The following is a 16,365-nucleotide window of genomic DNA, read 5'->3' on the forward strand; positions in this document are numbered from 1 at the left end:
TCTCCTGGGTGTTCAACACCCAGCTGTTGCTTCTTTCTGGCGTTGAACGCCAGGAAGTCCTTTGTCACTGGGCGTTTTTCTGAACGCCCAGGACGCTGTCAATCTGGCGTTAAACGCCCAGAAGGTGCTTCTTTCTGGCGTTCAACGCCCAGAAGATGCTCCTTTCTGGCGTTTAACGCCCAGATGGCTACCCTTACTGGCGTTGAACGCCCAGTGGGTGCTTCTTTTGGGCGTTCAACGCCCAAAACGTTTCTTACTGGCTTTTTCACGCCAGTGAGCTTCCAAATTTCCCTGTAACTCTGTGAATTCAATCAATTGCTATTTTACCTTTTGAAGATACTTTGACATATACCTGTAAAAATCAATTAGTTAGCAAAAACAAATAAAATTAAATTTTGTGAATGGCTGGGTTGCCTCCCAGCAAGCGCTTCTTTAATGTCGTTAGCTGGACTATTACTGAGCTTTTAATCAAGTCTCAGTTTTGAGCATTCTTGCTCAAAATTGCTTTCAAGATAATGTTTAACTCTCTGTCCATTAACAATGAACTTTTTGTTAGATTCATTATCCTGAAGCTCTACGTATCCATATGGTGATACACTTGTAATCACATATGGACCTCTCCACCGGAATTTTAATTTCCCGGGGAATAATTTGAGCCTAGAATTAAATAGCAGAACTTTCTACCCCGACTCAAAGGCTCTGGATGACAATTTCTTATCATGCCATCTTTTCGCTTTCTCTTTGTAAATTTTTGCATTCTCGAAAGCATTGAGTCTAAATTCCTCTAGCTCATTTAACTGGAGCAATCGTTTTTCTCCAGCTAACTTGGCATCAAGGTTCAGGAATCTGGTTGCCCAGTAGGCCTTGTGTTCCAGTTCCACTGGCAAGTGACATGCCTTTCCATACACAAGCTGGTATGGAGAGGTCCCTATAGGGGTCTTCAATGTTGTTCTGTATGCCCACAGAGCATCATCCAAGCTTCTTGCCCAATCCCTTCTACGGTTAATTACAGTCCGTTCCAAGATTCTTTTGAGTTCTCTATTTGAGACTTCAGCTTGCCCATTAGTCTGTGGGAGATATGGAGTAGCTACCCTGTGGCTAACTCCATAACGAACCAAAGCAGAGTAAAGCTGTTTATTGCAGAAATGAGTGCCCCCATCACTGATTAATACTCTAGGGGTACCAAATCTGCTGAAGATGTGTTTCTGGAGGAATTTTAACACTGTTTTAGTGTCATTAGTGGGTGTTGCAATAGCCTCCACCCATTTGGATACATAATCCACTGCCACCAGAATATAAGTGTTTGAGTATGATGGTGGGAAAGGTCCCATGAAGTCAATACCCCATACATCAAACAACTCAATCTCCAAGATTCCTTGTTGAGGCATGGCATAACTGTGAGATAGATTGCCAGATCTTTGGCAACTGTCACAATTAAGTACAAACACTCGGGAATCTTTATAGATAATAGGCCAGTAGAAGCCACATTGGAGGACTCTTGTGGCTGTTCGCTCACTTCCAAAATGTCCTCCATACTGTGATCCATGGCAGTGCCATAGGATCTTCTGCGCTTCTTCCTTAGGCACACATCTACGGATTACTCCGTCTGCACATCTCTTGAAGAGATATGGTTCATCCCAAAGATAGTACTTTGCATCTGTGATCAATTTCTTTGATTGCTGCCTACTGTACTCTTTGGGTATGAACCTCATTGCCTTGTAGTTTGCAATATCTGCAAACCATGGCACTTCCTGGTTGGCAAATAGTTGCTCATCCGGAAAGGTTTCAGAGATCTCAGTAAGAGGAGGGACGCCCCTTCTACTGGTTCTATTCGGGACAGGTGATCTGCTACCTGATTCTCTGTCCCTTTTCTGTCTCTTATTTCTATATCAAACTCTTGCAGAAGCAACACCCATCTTATAAGTCTGGGTTTTGAATCCTGCTTTGTGAGTAGATATTTAAGAGCGGCATGATCAGTGTACACAATCACTTTTGATCCTACTAAATAGGATCTGAATTTGTCAATGGCGTAAACCACTGCAAGTAGCTCTTTTTCTGTGGTTGTGTAATTCTTCTGTGCGTCATTTAGAACATGGCTGGCATAGTAAATGACGTGCAGAAGCTTGTCATGCATTTGTCCCAACACTGCGCCAATGGCATGGTCACTGACATCACACATTAGTTCAAATGGCAGTGTCCAGTTTGGTGCAGAGATGATTGGTGCTGTGACCAATTTAGCTTTCAGAGTCTCAAATACCTGCAGACACTCCTTATCAAAGACAAATGGCGTGTCAGCAGCTAGCAGGTTGCTCAGAGGTTTGGCAATTTTTGAAAAATCCTTTATAAACCTCCTATAGAATTTTGCATGCTCCAGAAAGCTTCTGATTGCCTTAACATTGGCAGGTGGTGGTAATTTTTCAATTACCTCTACCTTAGCTTGATCCACCTCTATTCCCTTGTTCGAGATTTTGTGCCGTAGGACAATTCCTTCAGTCACCATAAAGTGACATTTTTCCCAGTTTAAAACCAGGTTAGTCTCTTGGCATCTCTTTAGAACAAGTGCTAGATGGTCAAGACAGGACCTGAATGAGTCTCCAAATACTGAAAAGTCATCTATGAAGACTTCTAGGAATTTTTCCACCATATCAGAGAAAATTGAGAGCATGCACCTCTGAAAGGTTGCAGGTGCATTGCACAGGCCAAATGGCATCCTTCTGTATGCAAATACTCCAGATGGACATGTGAATGCTATTTTCTCTTGATCTTTTGGATCTACTGTAATTTGATTATAACCTGAATATCCATCCAGGAAGCAGTAGTATTCATGACCTACCAGTCTTTCTAGCATCTGGTCTATGAATGGTAAAGGAAAATGATCCTTTCTGGTAGCTGTATTGAGCCTTCTATAATCAATACACATACGCCACCCAGTAACTGTTCTTGTAGGAACCAGTTCATTTTTTTCATTATGAACCACTGTCATGCCACCTTTCTTAGGGACGACTTGGACAGGGCTTACCCAGGGGCTATCAGAAATAAGATAAATAATCCCAGCCTCTAGTAACTTGGTGACCTCTTTCTGCATCACCTCCTTCATGGCTGGATTCAGCCGCCTTTGTGGTTGAACCACTGGCTTGGCGTCATCCTCCAGTAAGATCTTGTGCATGCATCTGGCTGGGCTAATGCCCTTGAGATCACTGATGGACCACCCAAGAGCTGTCTTGTGTGTCCTTAGCACTTGAATTAGTGCTTCCTCTTCCTGTGGCTCTAAGGTAGAGCTTATGATTACAGGAAAGGTATCACCTTCTCCCAGGAATGCATATTTTAGGGATGGTGGTAATGGTTTGAGCTCGGGTTTAGGAGGTTTCTCCTCTTCTTGAGGGATTTTCAGAGGTTCTATTCTCTCTGATTCCTCCAAATCAGGCTGAACATCTTTAAAGATGTCCTCTAGCTCTGATTCGAGACTCTCAGCCATATTGACCTCTCTTACCAGAGAGTCAATAATATCAACACTCATGCAGTCATTTGGGGTGTCTGGATGTTGCATGGCTTTGACAACATTCAACTTGAACTCCTCCTCATTGACTCTCAAGGTTACTTCCCCCTTTTTGGACGTCAATGAGGGTTCGGCCAGTTGCTAGGAAAGGTCTTCCTAGAATGAGAGTTACACTCTTGTGCTCCTCCATTTCCAGCACCACAAAGTCAGTAGGAAAAGTAAATGGCCCAACCTTGACAATCATGTCTTCAATCACGCCTGATGGGTATTTAATGGAGCCATCAGCAAGTTGAAGACATATCCGGGTTGGTTTGACTTCTTCAGTCAAACCGAGCTTTGTGATAATAGATGCAGGTATTAGGTTGATACTTGCCCCAAGGTCACATAGAGCTTGCTTGGTACAATTACCCTCTAATGTGCATGGTATCATAAAGCTCCCAGGATCTTTAAGCTTCTCAGGTAAGCTTTTCAGAATGACTGTACTGCATTCTTCAGTGAGGTAAACTTTTTCAGTTTCCTTCCAATCCTTCTTATGACTTAAGATCTCTTTCATGAACTTAGCATAAGAGGGTATTTGCTCAAGTGCTTCTGCAAACGGAATCTTTATTTCAAGAGTCCTGAGATAGTCTGCAAAGCGAGCAAATTGCTTATCCTGTTCCGCTTGGCGGAGTTTTTGAGGATAAGGCATTTTGGCTTTGTATTCCTCAACCTTAGTTGCTGCAGGTTTATTGCCTACAGATGTGGATTGGGAAGCTTTTTTAGAAGGGTTGTTATCAGCACTTGTATGTGACTGATCCCCCACTGGTGTTTGAATGCCAGGGGTGGGAGCTGGAGTGGCGTTAGACGCCAACTCCTTATCTGTTACTGGCGTCTGAACGCCAGAACTGTGCTCCCTTTGGGTGTTCAACGCCGGATTCATGCTTGTTTTTGGCGTTGAACGCCAGGAATGAGCATGGTCTGGGCGTTCAGCGCCAGCATTATTCCTCTATGGGCTCTGATTGTCCTCAGAGGGATTTTGAGTAGCTATTTGTTCATTTCTTGGCTTCCTACTTCTTTGAAGTGAAGTATTTAATGTTTTCCCACTTCTTAATTGAACTGCTTGGCATTCTTCTGCTATTTATTTTGACAGTTGCTTTTCTGTTTGCTTTAACTGTACTTCCATATTCCTGTTAGCCATTCTTGTTTCCTGTAGTATTTCTTTGAATTCGGCTAGCTGCTGAGTTAGAAAGTCTAATTGCTGATTGAATTCATTAGCCTGATCTACAGGACTGAGTTCAGCAGTTACTGTTTTAGCTTCTTCTTTCATAGAAGATTCACTGCTTAGGTACAAATGCTGATTTCTGGCAACTGTATCAATAAGCTCTTGAGCTTCTTCAATTGTTTTTCTCATATGTATAGATCCACCAGCTGAGTGGTCTAGAGAAATCTGAGCTTTTTCTGTAAGCCCATAGTAGAAGATGTCTAATTGCACCCACTCTGAAAACATTTCAGAGGGGCATTTTCTTAGCATCTCTCTGTATCTCTCCCAGGCATCATAAAGGGATTCATTATCTCCTTGTTTGAAGCCTTGGATACTTAGCCTTAGCTGTGTCATCCGTTTTGGAGGGAAATAGTGATTCAAGAATTTTTCTGACAGCTGTTTCCATGTTTTTATGTTGTTCTTAGGCTGGTTATTTAACCATCTCTTAGCTTGATCTTTTACAGCAAATGGGAACAGTAATAATCTGTAGACATCCTGATCTACTTCCTTATCATGTACCGTGTCAGCAATTTGTAAAAATTGTGCCAGAAACTCTGTAGGTTCTTCCTGTGGAAGACCGAAATACTGGCAGTTTTGCTGCACCATGATAATGAGCTGAGGATTCAACTCAAAGCTACTAACTCCAATGGAGGGTATACAGATACTACTCCCATATGAAGCAGTAGTGGGGTTAGCATATGACCCAGAGTCCTCCTGGACTATTCATTTCCACTTAATTCCATGATGGAACAAGGGAGATGATATGTATGTTGATATTATTTATTTAATAAAAATAAAATAAAAATGGAATAAATAAAAACGAAATAAATAAAATAAAAAAAATTAAAAATATTTTGTAAAGATTTTCGAAAAAATTTTGAAATTGAAATTGAAATTTGAAATTTTTATATAAAAAATTTCGAAGTTATAGTTTAAAATTAGTTAGAAAAGATATAAATTTTTTTTTGAATTTTGAATTTTATGATGAAAGAGAAAAAACACACAAAAGACACAAGACTTAAAATTTTTAGATCTAATGCTCCTTATTTTCAAAAATTTTGGAGGGAAAACACCAAGGAACACCAAACTTAAAAATTTTAAGATCAAAACACAAGAAAGACTCAAGAACACCTTGAAGATTCACAAGAACACCAAGAACAAAAGAAAGAACACCAAACTTAAAATTTTTAGAAAACCAAGATAAATTTTCGAAAATTAAAGAAAGATCAACAAGAAAACACCAAACTTAAAGTTTGGCACAAGATTAAATTAAGAAAAATTATTTTTTAAAAAAAAGATTTTAAAAAGAAGATGCCCAACGCTATAACCAACTGAGCAAACAATGTAACGTATTTTAAAGATGTATTATTTTTATGGATAAAAGTATAATTTTTGAAAGTTAATATTTTGAAAAAGCACAAGAAAAACAAGAAAAGACACAAAACAAGAAAAGCTCAAGATCAAACAAGAAAAATAAACAAGAACAACTTGAAGAACAATGAAGAACAAAGAACACAAGTTCAAAAATTTAAAGAAAAATATAAAATATGCAATTGACACCAAACTTAGAACAAGACACTAAACTCACGAAAAAAATTAAAAATTGATAAAGAAAAATAATATTTTTGAAATTTTTTTTTGGAAAAGAAATTATCCTATCAGAATTTAATGACTCTATAGTAACAAAAATAAATTATTCCTAATCTAAGAAATAAAATAAACCTTTAGTTGTTCAAACTCGAATAATCCCCGGCAACGGCGCCAAAAACTTGGTGCACGAAATTGAAAATCACAATTCTTGACAATTTCGCACAGCTAACCAGCAAGTGCACTGGGTCGTCCAAGTAGTACCTTACGTGAGTAAGGGTCGATCCCACGGAGATTATTGGTTTGAAGCAAGCTATGTTTATTTTATTAATCTTAGTCAGGATGCCAATAAGGTTATTTGGATTTAATTGTAAGAAGTAAAAGTGTTTGGAATAAGTAATTGTTACTTTATTGATGGAGAATATGTTGGAGTTTTGGAGATGCTTTGTCCTCTGAATTCCTGCAATGTAATATTCAACTCAATTGTTTGTAAAGTTCCATCCATGGCAAGCTGTATGTAGGGTGTCACCATTGTCAGTGGCTACTTCCCATCCTCTCAGTGAAAACGGTCCAGATGCTCTGTCACAGCACGGCTAATCAGCTGTTGGTTCTTGATCATGTTAGAATAGGATCCATTGATCCTTTTGCGTTTGTCATCACGCCCAGCAGTCGCGAGTTTGAAGCTCGTCACAGCCATTCAATCCTTGAATCCTACTCGGAATACCACAGACAAGGTTTAGACTTTCCGGATCCTCAAGAGTGGCCGCCATCAGTTCTAGCTTATACCACGAAGATTCTGATTAAGGAAGCTAAGAGATGATCATTCAATCTGATGTAGAACGGAGGTGTTTGTCAGGCACACGTTCATGGATTGAGGAAGGTGATGAGTGTCACGGATCATCACCTCCTTCACAATTAAGCGCGAATGAACATCTTAGATCGGAACACACACACGTTTGAATGGAGAAATAGAAACAATTGCATTAATTCATTGAGACGCTGCAGAGCTCCTCACCCCCAACAATGGAGTTTAGAGACTCATGCCGTCAAAAAGTATGTAATTCAGATCTGAAAATGTCATGAGATGCAAAGTAAATCTCTAAAAGTTGTTTAAATAGTAAACTAGTAACCTAGGTTTACAGAAAATGAGTAAACTATGATAGATAGTGCAGAAATCCACTTCTGGGGCCCACTTGGTGTGTGCTGGGGCTGAGACTTAAGCTTCTCACGTGCCTGGGGCTGTTTTGCGCGTTCAACGCCAGGTTGTAACCTGTTTCTGGCGTTGAACTCCAGCTTGTAACCTGTTTCTGGCACTGGACGCCAGACAGCAGCATGATACTGGAGTTGAACGCCAGTTTACGTCATTTATCTTTGCGCAAAGTATGGACTATTATATATTTCTGGAAATCCCTGGATGTCTACTTTCCAACGCCGTTGAGAGTGCCCCAATTGGACTCTTGTAGCTCCAGAAAATCCATTTCGAGTGCAGAGAGGTCAGAATCCAGCAGCATCAGCAGTCCTTTTTCAGCCTAACTCAGATTTTTGCTCAGCTCCCTCAATTTCAGCCAGAAAATACCTGAAATCATAGAAAAACATACAAACTCATAGTAAAGTCCAAAAATATAATTTTTTTCCTAAAAACTAATAATATTCTACTAAAAACTAATTAAAACGCCCAAACCAAGCACCAACTCGGCGTTAAACGCCCAAAACATACAGCAGTTGGGTATTTAACGCCAGGATTGTGGAAGGGAGGAAGTTTTTGTTCCCAACTTAATTTTTTTCAAATTTTCAAGTTTCCATCCATAATTTCTTGCATAAACACATTACAAATCCTAATTTTTCAAATCCTTTTTCAAAGATATCAAATGTATCTTAATTCTAAACATAAATCTTTTTCAAATCCTCTTCAACTTCTTTTCAAATCTTTTTTTTAAAAAAAAATTATCTTTTTGAATTCTTTTTAAATCTTTTTAAATTCTTCTCAATTTTTTTAAACTCATCATATATTCTCTTCAAAATTCAGATTTATCTTTTTCAAATATCTTTCATATCTTTTAAATTTTAAGAGTGCACCTTTTTCCTATCATACTTATCTTTTACAAATCATATCTTCTATCATATCTTCTTCAAAATTTTCAAAAACACACCACCCCTTCCCTTTAAATCCACATTCAGCTCCCTCCTCTCCTCCACAATTCGAACTTGGCTCTCCATCTATCCCTCTCCTTTCCTTTCTTTTGCTTGAGGACAAGCAAACCTCTAAGTTTGGTGTGTTTATCCGTGATCACTAAACCAATACCCACTAAGATCATGGCTCCTAAGGAAAAACAAACCATTCCAAGAGGCAAGAAAGAGAATATTCCAAAACCACTTTGGAATCAAGGGAAGTTCTTAACCAAAGAACATTCAGACCATTACTACAACATAATGGGTCTAAGGTCAGTGATCCCAGAAGTTAAATTCGATCTGAAAGAAGATGAATATCCGGAGATCCAAGAGCAAATTCGAAACAGGAGTTGGAAAATCCTAGCTAATCCTGAAATAAAGGTGGGAAGAAACATGGTTCAGGAATTCTATTCTAATCTGTGGCAAACAGACAGGCAGAGAATAGCTGGAACCGCCTTCTATGACTATCGAACTCTGTTCAGAGGGAAGATTGTTCACCTCCACCCTGACAAAATAAGAGAGATCTTCAAGCTGCCTCAACTACAAGATGACCCAGACTCCTTTAATAGGAGAATGATGAGAACAAATAAGAGCTTGGACGAAATTCTAGAGGACATATGCCTCCCTGGAACCAAGTGGACAACCAACACAAAGGGTGTCCCAAACCAACTCAAGAGAGAAGATCTCAAACCAGTCGCCAGAGGCTGGTTGGACTTCATTGGGTGTTCTATACTACCCATTAGCAACCGCTCTGAAGTCACCATCAAAAGAGCAGTAATGATCCATTGCATTATGTTGGGAAAAGAAGTGGAAGTTCATCAGCTGATTTCTTGTGAACTTTACACAATTGCAAACAAGAACTCCAAAAATGCCAAATTAGCTTATCCAAGCTTAATCTATATGCTATGTAAAGATGCTGGGGTAAAGATGGGAGTAAATGAGTATATATCAGTTGAGCAACCAATCACCAAAAAATCAATGGAAGGACAACAAGTGCAGGACGGCCCCATCAAGAAGAAAGCACAGGAGTTCCTCCCAGAAATCTCTCAAATTGAATACCAGGAGCGTCTTGAAGCATCTGTCACCAAGTTGCAAGAAGCTATGGACCAACTAAAGGAAGAACAGCAAAATCAAAGTAGCATGCTTTGCAAACTGCTTAGGGAACAAGAAGAGCAAAGGCGTGAACTAAAGCAACTGAAGCGTCAGAAGCTATCTCTTGAAGGGCCAAGCACTCCACAGATTAAAGGAGCATCCACTTCCCAAAATAAAGGTTGTTGAGTCCTAATCTTAGCCTTAACTCTGTGATAGTTGTTCTTATTAGGAATTTACCTTAGAAGTTATATATGAGTAGTAGTAATTAGTATCTCTATTTTGATTTTATCTCCAATTAAGCTATAATTTATTTTTCTCATCATCATCAAACATGAATAAAATAGCAAATTTTTAGAATAAAGAGGCAATATTTTTTGAGTTTTTAATAAGAAAAATTCTAATTATTTATATGTGGTGGCAATACTTTTTGTCTTCTGAATGAATGCCTGAACAATGCATACTTTTGATATTGAATTTTATGAATGTTAAAATTGTTGGCTCTTGAAAGAATGATGAACAAGAGAAATGTTATTGATGATCTGAAAAATCATGAAATTGATTCTTGAAGCAAGAAAAAGAATGATGAACAAGAGAAATGTTATTGATGATATGAAAAATCATGAAATTGATTCTTGAAGCAAGAAAAAGCAGTGAAAAAAAAAGAAGGAGCAGTAGAAAAAGCCAATAGCTCTTTAAACCAAAAGGCAAGGGCAAAAATAATCCAAGGCTTTGAGCATCAATGGAAAGGAGGGCCTAAAGGAATAAAATCCTAGCCTAAGCGGCTAAATCAAGCTGTCCCTAACCATGTGCTTGTGTCATGAAGGTCCAGGTAAAAAGGTTGAGACTGAGTGGTTAAAGTCATGATCCAAAGCAAAAGAGTGTGCTTAAGAACTCTGGACACCTCTAATTGGGGACTTTAGCAAAGCTAAGTCACAATCTGAAAAGGTTCACCCAGTTATGTGTTTGTGGCATTTATGTATCCGGTGGTAATACTGGAAAACAAAGTGCTTAAGGCCACGGCCAGGACTCATAAAGTAGCTGTGTTCAAGAATCAACATACTAAACTAGGAGAATCAATAATACTATCTGAATTTTGAGTTCCTATGGATGCCAATCATTTTGAATTTCAAAGGATAAAGTGAGATGCCAAAACTGTTTGGAAGTAAAAAAGCTACTAGTCCCGCTCATCTAATTAGAATCTGAGCTTCACTTAAAACTCTGAGATATTATTGCTTCTTGATTTCTTTTTATCCTATTTTATTTATCTAGTTGCTTGGGAAAAAGCAACAGTTTAAGTTTGGTGTTGTGATGAGCGGATATTTTATACGCTTTTTGGGGGTAATTTCATGTAGTTTTCAGTATGTTTTAGTTAGTTTTTAGTATATTTTTATTAGTTTTTATGCAAAATTCATATTTCTGGACTTTACTATGAGTTTGTGTATTTTTCTGTGATTTTAGGTATTTTCTGACTGAAATTGAGGGAGCTGAGCAAAAATCTGATTCAGGCTGAAAAAGAACTGCTGATGCTGTTGAATTCTGACCTCTCTGCACTCGGAATGGATTTTTTGGAGCTAAAGGAGTCCAATTGGTGCGCTCTCAATTGGGTTAGAAAGTAGACATCCATACTTTGCTCGAAGATAAACGACGTAAACTGGCATTTAACGCCAGTTCCATGTTCCATTCTGGCGTTAAACGCCAGAAACAGGTTGCAAATTGGAGTTAAATGCCCAAAACAGGTTACAACCTGACGTTTAACTCTAGAAACAGCCCAGGCACATGAAAAGCTCAAGTCTCAGCCCCAGCACACACCAAGTGGGCCCCATAAGTGGATTTCTGCACTACCTATCTTAGTTTATTCATTTTCTGTAAACCCAGGTTACTAGTTTAGTATTTAAATAACTTTTAGAGATTTATTTTGTACATCATGATATTTTAGATCTGAACTTTGTACTTTCTGACGGCATGAGTCTCTAAACTCCATTGTTGGGGGGTGAGGAGCTCTACAGCGTCTCGATGAATTAATGCAATTATTTCTGTTTTCTATTCAAACACGCTTGTTTCTCTCTAAGATGTTCATTCGCACTTCACTATGATGAATGTGATAATCCGTGACACTCATCACTATTCTCAATCTATGAGCGCGTGCCTGACAACCACCTCCGTTCTACCTTCGATTGAATGAGTATCTCTTGGATTCTTTAATCAGAATCTTCGTGGTATAAGTTAGAATCCATTGGCAGCATTCTTGAGAATCCGGAAAGTCTAAACCTTGTCTGTGGTATTCCGAGTAGGATTCAGGGATTGAATGACTGTGACGAGCTTCAAACTCACAAGGGTTGGGCATAGTGACAGACGCAAAAGGATCAATAGATCCTATTCCAGCATGAGTGAGAACTGACAGATGATTAGCCGTGCGGTGACAGCGCACCTAGACCATTTTCACTGAGAGGACGGATGGTAGCCATTGACAACGGTGATCCACCAACACACAGCTCGCCATAGGAGGAACCTTGCGTGCGTGAAAAAGAGGACAGGGAGAAAGCAAAGATTCAGAAGACAAAGCATCTCCAAAACTCCAACACATTCTCCATTACTACGTAACAAATACTCATTTCATGCTCTTTCACTTTTTACAACTGAAACTAAAGAACCCTATTGGTATCCTGACTAAGAATAATAAGATAACCATAGCTTGCTTCAAGCCGGCAATCTCCGTGGGATTGACCCTTACTCACGTAAGGTATTACTTGGACGATGATGAGCGGATAATTTGTACGCTTTTTGGCATTGTTTTTAGTATGTTTTTAGTATATTTGGTTTAGTTTTTAGTATATTTTTATTAGTTTTTAGTTAAAATTCACTTTTCTGGACTTTACTATGAGTTTGTGTGTTTTTCTGTGATTTCAGGTATTTTCTGGCTGAAATTGAGGGATCTGAGCAAAAATCTGATTCAGAGACTGAAAAGGACTGCAGATGCTGTTGGATTCTGACCTCCCTGCACTCGAAGTGGATTTTCTAGAGCTACAGAAGCCCAATTGGCGCGCTCTCAACGGCGTTGGAAAGTAGACATCCTGGGCTTTCCAGCAATATATGATAGTTCATACTTTGCCCAAGATTTGATGGCCCAAACCGGCGTTCAAAGTCACCTCAAGAAATCCCAGCGTTAAACGCTGGAACTGGCACCAAAATGGGAGTTAAACGCCCAAACTGGCATAAAAGCTGGCGTTTAACTCCAAGAAGAGTCTCTGCACGAAAATGCTTCATTACTCAGCCCAAGCACACACCAAGTGGGCCCAGAAGTGGATTTTTATGTCATTTATTCATCTCTGTACACCCTAGGCTACTAGTTTCCTATAAATAGGACCTTTTACTATTGTATTTTCATCTTGGTTCTTCTGGTTCCCTCTCTGGGGCCGAAACCAATGATCACTGTTGTTCTTATGTATTTTCAATGGTGGAGTTTCTACACACCATAGATTAAGGTGTGGAGCTCTGCTGTACCTCGAGTATTAATGCAATTACTATTGTTCTTCTATTCAATTCCGCTTGTTCTTTGTCCAAGATATTCATTTGCACCCAAGAACATGATGAATGTGATGATTATGTGACGCTCATCATCATTCTCACTCATGAACAAAGTGACTGACAACCACTCTTGTTCTACAAGCAAACGAGGCTCTAATGTTTATCTCTTGGATTCTTTAACCGGAATCTTCGTGGTATAGGCAAGAACTGATGGCGGCATTCAAGAGAATCCGGAAGGTCTAACCTTGTCTGTGGTATTCTGAGTAGGATTCAATGACTGAATGACTGTGACGTGCTTCAAACTCCTAGCAGGCGGGGCGTTAGTGACAGACGCAAAAGTATCGATGGATATTATTCCGGCCTGACCGAGAACCGACAGCTGAATTCCGCGTGCTGTGACAGAGCATATGCAATCATTTTCACTGAGAGGATGGGAGGTAGCCATTGACAACGGTGAAACCCTACACGAGCTTGCCATGGAAAGGAGTAAGAGGGATTGGATGAAGACAGTAGGAAAGCAGAGAGACGGAAGGGAAGGCATCTTCATGCGCTTATCTGAAGTTCCTACCAATGAATTACATAAGTATCTCTATCTTTATCTTTTATATTATTTTCGTTCATCACCATATCCATTTGAGTCTGCCTGACTAAGATTTACAAGATGACCATAGCTTGCTTCATACCAACAATCTCCGTGGGATCGACCCTTACTCATGTAAGGTATTACTTGGACGACCCAGTGCACTTGCTGGTTAGTTGTGCGAAGTTGTGTAATGCCATGGAATTGAGCTACCAAGTTTTTGGAGTTCATGACCGGGGATTATGAGAGTTGTGAAAAGTATTGTTCACAATTTCGCGCACCAAGTTTTTGGCGCCGTTGCCGGGGATTGTTTGTGTATGGACAACTGACGGTTCATCTTGTTGCTTAGATTAGGTATTTTTCTTCAGAGTTCTTAAGAATGAATTCTAGTGTTTCAAGGTGATGTTCTTATCATCACCAAAGCTGATTGATTCTCATCAATTTAGCTCTTGAATGCAATGTCCTGCTGAAGCTTGGCCGGCCATGTCTAATTCCTTTAGACTAAAGCTTTAGACTAACATTGCATGATTCCTGGAATTCTCATTAAGAATTTTGATACCTTTATTTTCCTTTTCACTTAATTTTCGAAAAACCCAAAAAAAAAAAAAATTTACAGAATCATAAAATCCAAAAATATTTTTTGTTTGAGTCTAGAGTCTCATCTTAAGTTTAGTGTCAATTGCATGTTTCTGTTCTTGTTGCATTCATGCATGTGTCCTCATTGATCTTCAAGTTGTTCTTGATGATTTCCTTGTTTTGATCTTTGAATTCTATTGACTTGAGTGTTGCATTCTCATTTTGTTAGTGTCAATGGTATACAAACTGCTAAGTTTGGTGTCTTGCATGCATTATTATTTGATTTTAGTTGCATTTTGATTATTCCTTATTATTAAAAATCCAAAAATATTTTTAATTTGTGTCTTTTTAAGTCAATAATACAGAGAATTGAAGATTCAGAACATACTGCAGAGGAATCACACAGAAAAAGCTGGGCATTCAAAAATGCCCAGTGAAGAAGACAGACTGGCGTTTAAACGCCAGCCAGGGTGCCTGGCTGGGCGTTTAACGCCCAAAAGGGTAGTAGTTTGGGCGTTAAACGCCAGAATGTGCACCATTCTGGGCGTTTAACGCCAGGATGGCACAAGGGGGAGGATTTTGTTTTCAAAATCAAATTTTTTTCAAGTTTTCAAAGTTTTTCAAAATCAAATCTTTTTCAAATCATATCTTTTCAATCAAATGTTTTCAAAATCAATTTCTTTCCTTTTTCAAAGATACTTACTAACAATTAATGATTTGATTGAACATTTTAAGTGTGTTGCCTTTTCTGTTGAGAAAGGTTTAATGTTTGAATCATATCTTTTCTTGTTAGGCAAGTCATTAATTTTTAAAAAAATCAAATCTTTTTAATCACATCTTTTTCAAAATAGTTTTCAATCAAATCTTTTTTATTTCTAATTTCAAAATCTTTTTCAAAAATTACTTGATTTCTTTTCCACTCTTATTTTCGAAAATCAATTAAGTGTTTTTCAAAAATGTTTTCAAAATCTTCCACTTAATTTTCGAAAATCACTTCCCTTCTTCTCACATCCTTCTATTTATGGACTAACACTATCCCTTAATGCAAAATTCGAACTCCATCTTTTTCTGATAAGTTCGAATTTTCTACTTCTGTCTTCTACTCTTCTTTTCCTCTGACAATTAAAGGAATCTCTATACTGTGACATAGAGGATTCCACATTTTCTTGTTCTCTTCTCTTTCTTATGAGCAGGAACAAAGACAAAGGTATTCTTGTTGAGGCAGATCCTGAACCTGAAAGGACCTTGAAGAGAAAGCTAAGAGAAGCCAAAGCACAACTCTCTTTAGAGGACCTGACCGAATTCTTCAAAGAAGAAGAACACATGGCAGCCGAAAACAACAATGCCAACAATGCAAGGAAGGTGCTGGGTGACTTTACTGCACCTACTCCCGACTTCTATGGGAGAAGCATCTCTATCCCTGCCATTAGAGCAAACAACTTTGAGCTTAAGCCTTAATTAGTTTCTCTAATGAAACAGAATTGCAAGTTCCATGGACTTCCATTGGAAGATCCTCATCAGTTCTTAGCTGAGTTCTTGCAAATCTGTGACACAGTCAAGACTAATGGGGTTGACCCTGAGGTCTACAGACTTATGCTATTCCCTTTTGCTGTAAGAGACAGAGCTAGAACATGGTTGGACTCTCAACCTAAAGAAAGCCTGGACTCTTGGGAAAAGCTAGTCAATGCCTTCTTGGCAAAGTTCTTTCCACCTCAAAAATTGAGTAAGCTTAGAGTGGAAGTCCAAACCTTCAGACAAAAGGATGGAGAATCCCTCTATGAAGCTTGGGAAAGATACAAACAATTAATCAGAAAATGTCCCTCTGACATGCTTTCTGAATGGAGCATCATAGGTATTTTCTATGATGGTCTCTCTGAACTATCCAAGATGTCTTTGGATAGCTCTGCTGGAGGATCTCTTCATTTGAAGAAGACGCCTACAGAAGCTCAAGAGCTTATTGAAATGGTTGCAAATAACCAATTCATGTACACTTCTGAAAGGAATCCTGTGAACAATGGGACTAATCAGAAGAAAGGAGTTCTTGAGATTGATACTCTGAATGCCATATTGGCTCAGAACAAGATATTGACTCAACAAGTC

The 16,365-nt window shown here is 38.8% G+C and overlaps 1 non-coding gene across 1 annotated transcript; it reads right to left on the reverse strand.

Moving 5' to 3' along the window:
* Positions 1-15,990: 15,990 nt before the first annotated feature.
* Positions 15,991-16,098, reverse strand: LOC130977921 (small nucleolar RNA R71). The gene has a single exon (XR_009085591.1). It is a non-coding gene; the product is annotated as a small nucleolar RNA R71 (small nucleolar RNA).
* Between the last annotated feature and the right edge of the window lie 267 nt (positions 16,099-16,365).

Source organism: Arachis stenosperma, chromosome 4, assembly GCF_014773155.1.
Source record: "Arachis stenosperma cultivar V10309 chromosome 4, arast.V10309.gnm1.PFL2, whole genome shotgun sequence".
Lineage (NCBI taxonomy): Eukaryota > Viridiplantae > Streptophyta > Magnoliopsida > Fabales > Fabaceae > Arachis > Arachis stenosperma.